We start from the raw sequence: 11,528 nt of genomic DNA, 5'->3' as shown, positions 1-11,528 counted from the left end.
TGTTTCTCTGAAATTCAAACAGAACTTGGTGTTCTGTATTTTTATTTACCAAATGTGGAAACCATAAACAAACTAGCATCTCTACGGCCATCTACACTTCCCATCTCCACCAGGTCACCTTGGTCTGTCACACCCCAGAAGAGGAGTAGAACTGGAATCTAAACAAGCTCAAATTCATAGCAGAAATGTCCCACTCTGGCTCTGGATTGCTGTAGGCAGACTTCTGTTATGAAGAAAATGAACAGGACCATATGGTGAAAAAAACAAGGAGTATCACTTAGAGAGTTCTGCATGGATGAATCAGCAACCCCCGCCCCCCAAATTCATGCAATCCCCACCCTGACTTCTACCCTTGGCTTGCCCACAGTAACTTCCCATTGAAATCCTCCCCACTGTGGGACAGCCTCTATTGAAGAATTACTACATTTACCAACCTAGTACCAATCCCTACCTAGGCAAAAACACAAAAAGAAAAAGAAAAAGCAGGCTAAATGAATCTAGTCATATTTCATAAACCTCAATTATAAATTTTTAAGAATGTTATGCCATCCCCAATGGTCCACCTTGTTCATCAAGACAAATGCTGACAGTGAGACATCCTAGGAAAGAGTCTTCCTAGCATCGTGGCACTCTGGACCCCATTATCCAACCAAAAGGTTGGTCATCAATGCATCCTTTGGATTGATTTATGACCAAAAGGGGGATGTGTGGATGAAAGAGGCCACATGCCAACCTGACAAGCTCAGGGAAAGCCTGCATGGCGGTCTTGCAAATTCAAAGACCTAAAGCAGGGGTCCTCAAACTTTTTAAACAGGGGGCCAGTTCATTGTCCCTCAGACCATTGGAGGGCCGGACTATAGTTTAAAAAAAAAACTATGAACAAATTCCTATGCACAGTGCACATATCTTATTTTGAAGTAAAAAAACAAAACGGGAACAAATACAATATTTGTATTTGCATGTGGCCCGCGGGCCATAGTTTGAGGACCCCCTGACCTAAAGTAACCACAAAGGATGGTCTGAAATTAAACTTTAACTAAAAGCAGTTGTGGTGGGTAGTCACCTCTTAGGCTGGTATCTTCACTGACAAGGTCAACCTTTACCTTAACTGAGCTTATCTGTCTTTTTGCATCTATGATAACATATCCTTGAAATGTCTGGGTAACTTGTAACTTCCCTTTTTTCTGGACCCCTTGGGGCACAACCTAATGTGCCTGGGCACCAGGACAGATACCACAAATTCCTTCATTACCATGTTAATTGTTCCTGCACCCACCTAAGTATGTGTCTATCATTTTACTTTTTATCCAATCCCAGAGGTTTCCCGGCTATGCTTTCTCCCACTTCTCTAATCTATCACCAATGGATTTCATGTAACACGCCTATGTTCCCTCCTTTGATTGCAAATGTATAAAAATAGATGAGAAACCACCATTCTTTGGAGCATTAACCCAATCCATTGAGATACTGCTTCCCAGCAATTGTCGACTGTTTGACTCAAATAAACTCACAAAAATTCACACACACACACACACAAAAATACCATAAATACCATTTTGAAGGATGTGAAACCTCATGAAGAAATAGTTAAGATAAAGTATTAATAGTTACAGTATTTGAAATTTTAACTTCATGCTACTCTCTGTTTTTGTGTGAAGGCACCTGTGTCACACCCACACTAACACATCACTGCTGTTACTGATCATTGCAACCCTAAAGCCAGATCTTCAGGTGTCACTCGAATGGGGAATCTCATACCATGCCTTGCTCAATGGGTATCTTTATAAAGTGGCAAAATCAGGACGTGAATTCTTCTAGAACACAGACAGCGTGTGAGCAGCATTGACTTGCCGCCTGCCATTACTCAGGATCGTCTTGGATCACGTCCCAGATGCTGGCCTTTGCCTTGATGGATGGCTCTGATCCTAATGGCAGAACATAACGTCATCTCCGGCCCATTCCACTAACTCATCACCTCCATGTGTTCTTAGGTACCTGTCACAAATTGGGAAAAGTACTCAGACTTGTAGTCCCAAGACTTTATGAGTACACCAAGGCTTTTACACCACGAGAAGCCTTTCAAAAATATTCCTATGATTTGCCAAAACCGGTTTGGCTCAGTGGATAGAGCGTCGGCCTGCGGACTGAAAGGTCCCAGGTTCGATTCCGGTCAAGGGCATGTACCTGGGTTGCGGGCACATCCCCAGTAGGAGATGTGCAGGAGGCAGCTGATCGATGTTTCTAACTCTCTATCTCTCTCCCTTCCTCTCTGTGAAAAATCAATAAAATATATTTTTAAAAAAAAATATTCCTATGATTAAATAACAAGTAGCACTTACCACTTGTGGTAAGCTTTTCAGTTCACTACAGAATATTCTGCTGAAAATCTGGGGAAATGTAGGTATACAGAAACTCCCAGGATTGGGACAGAGTTGGGAACAGAGAACTCATGGTTGGTGATCCATATCTAAAGCCAATATTTCACATCCCTAATTCAGATCCACTGTGCTGCAAGCGCCTCCCTTCTATCATCTGACATCCTCACCCCCAGGCAAAAGGAGCTGGGCATGTAACCATCATAATTTTCATCAGCTAAGTACTGACTGCATGTTCCCAAAGCATCCAAAGAACTTCCTGTTCCTGTATATGTTCCTGAACTATAACCCAATGACAACTGTCCTTTCATCCCCTTTCAGCTGCGCTCAAAGACCCTCCTCAAATTGCCATGAAATCAATTCACCATGCAGAGACTCGAGTACCAGAAGACACCGAGTTGGATAAGGATGAGAATGTGTCTGTTTTGTTGTCACTGTTTCACTACCATTTAATACAGTTCATGGCACATTTGTGCTCCAGGAACACTCAAGTGAAGAAATATACATTTGGACCCTACACACATACATTCAAGTAAAACAAATTACCATATTAATTCTAATAGTTAACTTTTATTATGCTCTTCAGATAATCATCAAAAACTCAGAAGTCTATTCTGATATTATTAATTCTGCAGAATTTATAGTAAAAGGTTTTTTATTCTCTCTCTCCTTTATTTTCCATACTCTGCTATTCATTTAATATTTATTGAGTATTTATAATTTGTAAGAAAAGCTGTACGAGGGGCTGTGGATGCCTAAGGTTAGTGAATTTCCCAAACATACCAGTAAAGTTTCTCTCTTTCCTTTGAGCAAATGCATTAAACTACCCCTAAGAAGTCAGTCAATAATGTTTACATGGTTTTAATCTTTTCAGCTGCTAAATATTCCTAAGTCATGAAAATTAGTTTTCTACAGAAAAAGGTAATTTTTTCTATTATAAGAAATTCAAGAGATTTTAGGGGGTGACTATAAAGATATAATTTATATCAAAGAAAGTTATATGTCTAAAAAACAAGAATATGGTAATTAGTTTCTAGGACATATTCCCCAAATAGTTTTACATAGAGGTGCATCTGATCCTAATTACAGTTCTACCAAGTAGGTGGGTGGTATTAATAGATCACTGGGGTATGGAAACCATGATGCAGGTGTATTAAATGGTTTCTCTACCATTAACAGAGAAGTAACGACACAGCCTCTTTGGAAGGGAGCCCAGTACAGTAAAATAACAATGGATTTGAGAGTCATAAAACCTGAGTTTGAAACTGCATGATTTGGGAAAATTACTTCATATCTCTACATACCAGCTTTTTCACTCCATAAAAAGAAAATATTAGGTTGAACCATTTGAAATTGCCAAGATACAGTCATTTTTTTTACCCACAAAAATGGCCATTTCATTTGGCTCTACCTTCTAAAATGTTAAGTTAAAAAAAAAACTTAGCAGAGTCATTCTATGTATTAACTACAATACTCTACTTAAAGCACCTGCACGGAGCCTGCACTAGAGAAGTGCTAGGTAAATGTTAGCTCTCTGCACCCTCCCAGCACCCAGCCTACAACCTCAGCACAATTCTCTCACTCACATCCCAGCCATTCATTTCACCACAAGGTTCCTCCAGCCCTTTTTTATATTTTAGACAAAGTAAAATACATTATCTAAATGTATTTTATAGCACATTAGCTAAAATGTTAATACATTTTGACATTTCAGAAGACAAAAAACAAACAGGATTATAATTACCACTGATTCTCCAGCTTAATTCAGCAGCTTACAGGTTTCCCTTCCCACTTCCAAGCAAATGTCTTACCTTCCCCATAACGAGCACTTATAGATACTAGGAAAAGGGCCTCATCTGTCTTGAACTTACATATTCACAGTCCTGTCAACAATAACATTATAAACCAGGAGAACCCAGGTTTTCCTTGGATTGCAACTCAGTATTAGTGTAGATTGATAGCCAAGCGTTTGTTTGAAACATTTAATGAGAACTAGGAAATACTGAGATGGTCTCTGGGTCATCCAGGAAACTGACAATTTTAGAAAAGCAGTGAAGAGTGGGTTACATAAAACAATGTAAGAAGCTGATGCAGACTGGACCAATCCAAGCTCCAAATTTTCCCAGTCACTGTTTCTGCGGTCTCCATACCTGTACCCTTAGAGTCCTCAGGGGCACTGAATGATCCTGAGAGGGGCCCTTCCTGTCTGATAAAGACACATTTTTCATCTGTGAATCCAGCTTCCAGAAGATATTTAGATCAATGAGGGGGAAAAGATACTATCCAGCGAAATCAACCAAATGAATCCTGATGATCAATAGGGTGACAAACGTTGCAGCCATTCATGTCCATAAAAGTAATCAGGAGTCTTGAGCATTTGAAAATGTCACAGCATTTTTTAAGGCTATGTACAAGAATTTCCATATGAATTCAACCAAAGCACAGACCCCATTTTTCATTTGAATTATTTTCATTCTTCTTTTAATTTTACCTCCTCTCTTAACAACCATTCATTCCTAACGACCTTCTCCAGTGTAAGACTCAGAGCCATTTTATCATTGAATTAACTACCTACTGCGCGTCTCACATGTACTCCAGACTAGATCAGAGGCCAGGTAAACATTAACAAAAGCTTTTCTAATGCTGCCTGAAGGCTTTTTATTTTATTGTTTCATCTCAGTGTTTTACAAACTTGCAATGTCCTCTAACAATTCTTGCCTAATCTGTTGCCAGATCAGAGCTTGATGAAAATACAGGAAGGTGCAAAATAGAATATACACAGGCCATGTGAGCAGTGAGAGGGCCCAGACACCACTGTCCCCTTTCAAAAATGAAAAGCCTGAAAACAAAAGGCTCATCAAGAATGCAAAAAACGCCAGAGCAGGGAAAATGGGGGGTAAAAGAATGCAGACTGTTAAAACAACAAACACTACAATGATACACACTCCAAGAAATTAGAGAGTTTAGACTCTGCACTATGACAAAAAATTAAGAAAATTATCTATGAAATAAGATGTCAGAGAGGAGATCAAATAATAGAATAAAAATGTCAAAGGAAGTGGTACAAAAAAAGGGTGAAGACCACAGACAACTAAAAAAAATAAATAAATGATCCTAATAAAAATAAGTCAGACCTTGTCTCTTCTCTGTTCAAACCCAGCTGCTCTCTGTACATCTCATTCTGATGCAGACCAAACTCCTGAAATAACCTACAAGGCCCAACCTGAACTTAGCCATAGTGTTCTGACCTCAGTCCTCTATTCTTCACCTCCAGTTAAACAGGCCTCTTTGCTCTCCCTCAAATATACCAGACACAATTCACCTCAGGACCTTTGCACTTGTTGCTTACCTTGCTTAGAATGTTCTTGACGCAAGTATGTGTAAGTCGTATTTACTCATCTCCTTCAAATGTCGCCTTCTCATGGACTCATTTCCTGGCTACCCCCTTTTAAAGATAACCCTCCCTCGGTACTCCATATACCCCCTTTTCTGGTTTACTGATACTTACTTATTTATCTGTACTATGTAGATAATTATTACTTATTCACTTTGTTTATTCTCGATGTCCTCCCACTAGAATTTAAGCTCCAGGGGAGCAGAGGTATTTGCCTAGATGTTGCTTCCTTCTATACTCTTAGTACCTGGCATAGTGCGGTCACATGGTAGAAGCTCCATAAATATAAATGTTGGATAAATGAGGAGGGAAATCATCATTTACAAAGCTCTCTATAGGGTCATTCAATTCCAAAAGATATTAGATAAATAAGAGGAAACATGTGACCCAATAATTTATTCTCAGCTCATTCATGTATAAAAGCAACAAGACAACAGGATGGATAGATCTTATCTGATCTCAGAAAATGCAGCACCCATGACCATGTTTTGCAAACTTAATAGCAAAATTTTATCCAACTAATATGTAGTTCAAAACATGCATGCTTAGGAATGGGGAGGCTGCTTTATGAAAAGACGAATGAAGTAAACATTAATTCCTTTTTAATTCTGGCCAAGGCAAAAAAAGGACTATTAAAGTTGCTTTAATTAAAGTTAAAAATTAAAGTTATAAAAAAGAATGTAAATGTTATAACTCTTTAAGAAAAACGATACAAAAGGAAAAGCAATGAACATAATAAACTTACTTAGTCCATAGCCCTAGAAGATAAGAGCAGAAGTCAAAAGAAAGAGACAAGGGTCATGGAAGTAAATGGTGCTGTGCTGCTAATCTTTCACAGTGGGAGATTGAATTTTGTTGCCAAAATCCTCTTATAAACCGTTTGTAGTGGCATAAAAAAAAATAGTTAAGTCCTGTAGGAAGGCAATTTGGCAACCTAAATAAGTGTGGAAATTGCTTGCACAAATGATCCTAATTTTTCCCAGCTCTGCTAATGCTCCCACGCATCTGGACTTGGCCACATAGCTTGCTTTGGCCAATGGGATAGTAGCAAACTTGACACAAGAGACATGAAGAAATGCTTGCATGTTTCCGCTTCCTCTCATTGAGCTCTGTCTTGCCATGAGAACACACCCAGGAGAATATTCTAGGAGAAATGCTGAGGTTATGTAGACCAGCCAAGAATTAGTTAACTCTCAGACATGTGGGAGAGCCCCACCAAGACCACCAAGACCAACAGGACTGCCTAGGGTGTCATCTACCACTAAGCCAGGGTGTCACCGGGTGAATAATAATGAATGATGGTCTTAAACTGCTGTACAAAACTAACTAATGCATAGAATTACCCTTTGAAAGCAATTCTTTTCTTTTTTAGCATTATGGGAATTTTATTCGGAAGTGAACTTAACTATTATTAATACAAATGTCAAGATACTACACAAAACATCCACAGGAACTTTTTTCCCTTTTTTTTCTTTTGACTTGTTCACAAACATTTCCTACATAATCCAACATATAACAAAGAAATGGTACATCTTTTTCTTTCATTTTGCATACAATGGAAAAACAAGTATATATATTTTACAAAGTTTAACTAATAGACACTAAGCAGGCTGACAGTTTAAATTTGTTGGTAAGAAATTATCTAATGAAAAATAACCAGAATTTATTTAGCATCAGTCACTTCCATAACCAAATATTACTCCGAATCAATAAAACTTGCTATCAGGCTTCTGGTATACATTTATACCATTACTTAATTTTTAGTACTGCTCCCCACCTTGGTTCTTCACAATTATTAACATAGGAAACTGTTGCAAAGTAGGGGCAAGCATTTACAAAAACAAAACCCCCAGCTTATTATAAGCATGAGTGGGATATGATGGAATTTCTTCCCAAGCAATGGACATTCAAACCATCCAGAAATCACCAGAACTGAATTTGCAAAGATTATTTTTTTCCCCAAATCCAAGTCCAACAGAGGAGCTGAAAGTCAAACTTAGTGTTTAGTTGGGGGTAGGTTGGGGAATTCAGCCATTTGAAAAATGACCATCTTAAAAAAAAAAAATGACCACCAAAAGTAGGTTCACTAAATTTATTTTTAAAATCATAAAACGTTTCTTACAAAAAGAGCATTACATTCTGCACACTGCTCTGAATAGTTGCCAGGGACGTATGGACTAGTATTACTTTTCTTCCCTGTCACCCTCCCCCAACCCCCCTCCAAATGTTACGTGACCACAAAGCAAAGTGTTTACAATAATTACATAGGGGGAACTTTCTAACCACCAACAATGAACAAAAATTAAAATTCACTCACTCTGCTGCTGTTTCAAAATTTCAATGTTAGTTTTTGCACACCCTCCCCCTCCCCGCCCCCCGCCACCCTGCTTGTAAGGAACTAAAACATTACATCGGGTGAACAGCAAAGATTTCACTACACCTTAAATGCAGAACACCTATGAAGCAGAGGAATGTTGGCTTTTTAAACAGAAGCAGATAAAAAAAAAAAAAGATGCAGGACTCCTTCAGTTCTTCACTAGTCTTAGAAAAACTTTCCAGAATACTGCTTCACACTATAAAAAAGAAAAAATATCTTGCATTAGAATCCTTCAACATCTGCATACTGCCTCACACTGTTCTGCAGCAAATACTGTGCATTCTGTATCTGGTCCTGTGTTCCTGTAATGGTAATGATCCGATCTTCGGACCCTTCTAAAGGCTCATCAATGTTGATCGAAGCTCCTGACTCATGACAAATTTGTTTAATCCTCTGACCACCTTTGCCAATTATAGATCCAGCCAAATCCTTGGGAATAGTTACTTGTGTTGTAATAGGTCCACCAAGATCACCATATGAGCCACGACCCCCTGCATAGGAATAATCATACCCAGAGCCACCCTGTGGTTCATAAGCCGTCTGCCATTCTGAAGGGCTCCATGTATCTATTGCAGAGTCCCAAGTTTCATCGGCACTGAAACCAACCATGCCATCATAACGATCTCCAGGTCTTCCTCTCCTGTCATAGGCCCATTAGATCCCCTCCTCTAGGTGGTGGTGGTGGAGGAAGAGGAAGATTACGAGCTCTGCTACCACCCTGGCCACCTCGTCCAGGAGGAGGGGGAGGAGGTCCTCACGAGGGCTCATATCATCACAATCTCTTCTAGATGGAGGCATGGGGCGCCCACCCCGACCAGGAGGCATTCTGTCAAAACCACCTCTTCCCTGCATGGGATATCCCACAGGACGGCCACAGCGGTCATCAAACATCATAGTAAAGCCACCATAATCATAAGTTTCATCATAAATGTTGGAATCATAAGGCTGTGCACGTCCATTGATGGGCGACTCTGATATAAGATCAAGGATGATCTTTATGCACTCTACAACCCTATCAGGTTTTCCTCCAATAGGAACGACTCTGTCAGTGGAATGAGGACAGCATTCCTGGAAAAGCTTGATTGTTGTCTGAGTGTCCTCTCGAAGTTCTTTGATTTTAGCACCTTTGACCCCAATAATCCCTCCTGCCAGACTCTGATGAATCAACCGTCTCAATTCGCAAAGTCGCTTCCTTTATAGTGTTGGTCGTTTAAGCATTCCACAGCATCAGATTCGAGCGGGAGCTGGCTGGTTGCAGTGGGTGATGGCAACTGCAGGCCCTCTTCCAAGCAAGGTAGGGATGATTTTCTTCAGAATTTCTCCAATCGTTTCAATATCAGCACTGATACTCAATATGCGCTCGGGGCCACTGCTGTCTGGGACTGAAACACTGGCATTGTAGTCTGTACGCAGAGCCTTAATATTCTTGCCTCCTTTTCCAATCACTGCCCCAGCATTCTTGCTCCGAAGCAGAATGCGTAATCCAACCATCTCATCAGTGTTCCTGGATCTTTGAAAAGCTTGTTCCTCTTCCATATCTTCTGCAGGGCGTTTATCAAATTCACCATTGGTTTCCGTGTTGGGGAAGGTTTCCTCTGGCTGTTCAGTTTCCATTTTCCTGGATCATATGGACACACCAATCGCGCGAGGTCATTGTCCCTATGCCACCGCGCCGCTTCAACCGGTCACAGCTACACAGAAAACGAACGTAGGGGCCCGCCGCTCTCCCCCGCCTCCCGCGCTCTCCCGAAAGCAATTCTTCCTTTAGAAATTTATATTGAAGACACCCATACCTTCTCCAAGAAAAATTATAACATTTATTTTCTTGTGGCAAACGATGTCACAAGAATATTCACTATAGCAATTCTGCTCACAAAAATGTTTATCATAGCAATGTTTGCAGTATGAAAAATACTTGGAAAATACATAAAGGATAATCAATAGGATAATCAAATCTTTTAGGCTAGAAAAAAAAGCATGCAGCAATTAAAAAGTATGACTTAGATTTATATATTTTATAACACCACAACATGTATTACTAAGTGACAAAAATGAGATGCACAGTAATATATAGCCCTTTACATTTTATCCCATTTACACAAATTAAGTTATTACTACCAGAGAGTCAGAAAGGGGTGATGATAAGAGTGACTTCCATATTTTAAATTTATAATTTTATGTAATGGTTTTGTCCTTTAAAAATAAGACTTTTAAAATATAAGGAAATTTTTTTCTTTTATCTTTTTTTTTTTTTTTGTTAATCCTCACTCGAGGATATTTTTCCATTGATTTTTCGAGAGAGTGGAAGGTAGGAGGAGAGACAGAAACATCGATTGGTTGCCTCACACACACTCCTGGACCAGGGCTAGGGATGGAACCTGCCACGAGGAATGCGCCCTTGACTGGAATCAAACCGGACCCTTCTGTCCACAGGCTGATGCTCTACCCACTGAGTTAAACTGGCAAGGGTAGCAAGGAAGTTTCTATGGAGCCATACATTACTCAATACCCAGGTAATGTTCAAAGAAGATCCAGGTATAAAGCAGATCCATTGCCATTGCTGCATCTACGTACAAGTTTTGACTCAGCGAATGTTTGCCCCAGCGAGAACCCACTTCTGGGACTGAGGCTGAGGAACCGTCATCACAATCTCCATAAAATTAGGTTTATTAAGTGCATCCATATTGTTTATGAGTCATAGAAAAGATGTTCATTTTCCTATGCATGTTAAAAGCTGCTTGGAGGATTGATGGAGCATTACTTAGAAAACGTTCTGGAGTTCAGATGAAGATGTGTTAGGATAAATCATTACGCATTACCATACACTTATGTGTACTTAGAGGATAAAAATCAGAACTGATTAAATGCACTGTCTCTTCCCTGATCCTTCTGTGGCAGCACCCGGACCAAAAGCTTCTGAGAGCTTGGCAGGGACCTGAGAGGAGGATGTCCCTTCTCTTGCAGATGCAATCTCGTGACAGAGCAGGAGCTGGCTATGAAGGCGGCAGCTGGGGGCAGTGCTCACAGAGGGACCAGGAAGAACTGGGGGTGCAGAGCTTTATGTGAGATGCTGTGGGAAGGAAGAAAAGGCCTGGGCCATAAAGGGGTACTGACCTCAAGGACTGGCTGTTGGCAATTAGGCTGCCTCTCAGTTGTATCCCGTGCTGCCCCGGGCTTACTTCATGGTGCACCTTTGCTCTCTCTGCCATATTGTTTATGAGACTTCCACGTACTGCAGGGTATTCTCTTCTTTTGGTAAATATAAGTTCTGTCGGCACACTGACTAGACATGCATCATTTCAGAGCTCTATGCTGCTAGCTGAGCTCTGATGGAGGAAACAGAAATGGGGAAGGGTATGAGCCTTTTAGATTACAATCTGCT

The 11,528-nt window shown here is 40.2% G+C and overlaps 1 pseudogene; it reads right to left on the bottom strand.

Moving 5' to 3' along the window:
* Nucleotides 1–8,063: 8,063 nt before the first annotated feature.
* Nucleotides 8,064–9,790, bottom strand: LOC102425182 (annotated as a pseudogene).
* Between the last annotated feature and the right edge of the window lie 1,738 nt (nucleotides 9,791–11,528).

The sequence above is a fragment of the Myotis lucifugus genome, unplaced genomic scaffold (assembly GCF_000147115.1).
Source record: "Myotis lucifugus unplaced genomic scaffold, Myoluc2.0 scaffold_1, whole genome shotgun sequence".
Taxonomy (NCBI): domain Eukaryota; kingdom Metazoa; phylum Chordata; class Mammalia; order Chiroptera; family Vespertilionidae; genus Myotis; species Myotis lucifugus.
Note: the sequence above shows the minus strand (reverse complement) of the source record. Positions and strands in the feature narration are given on the sequence as shown.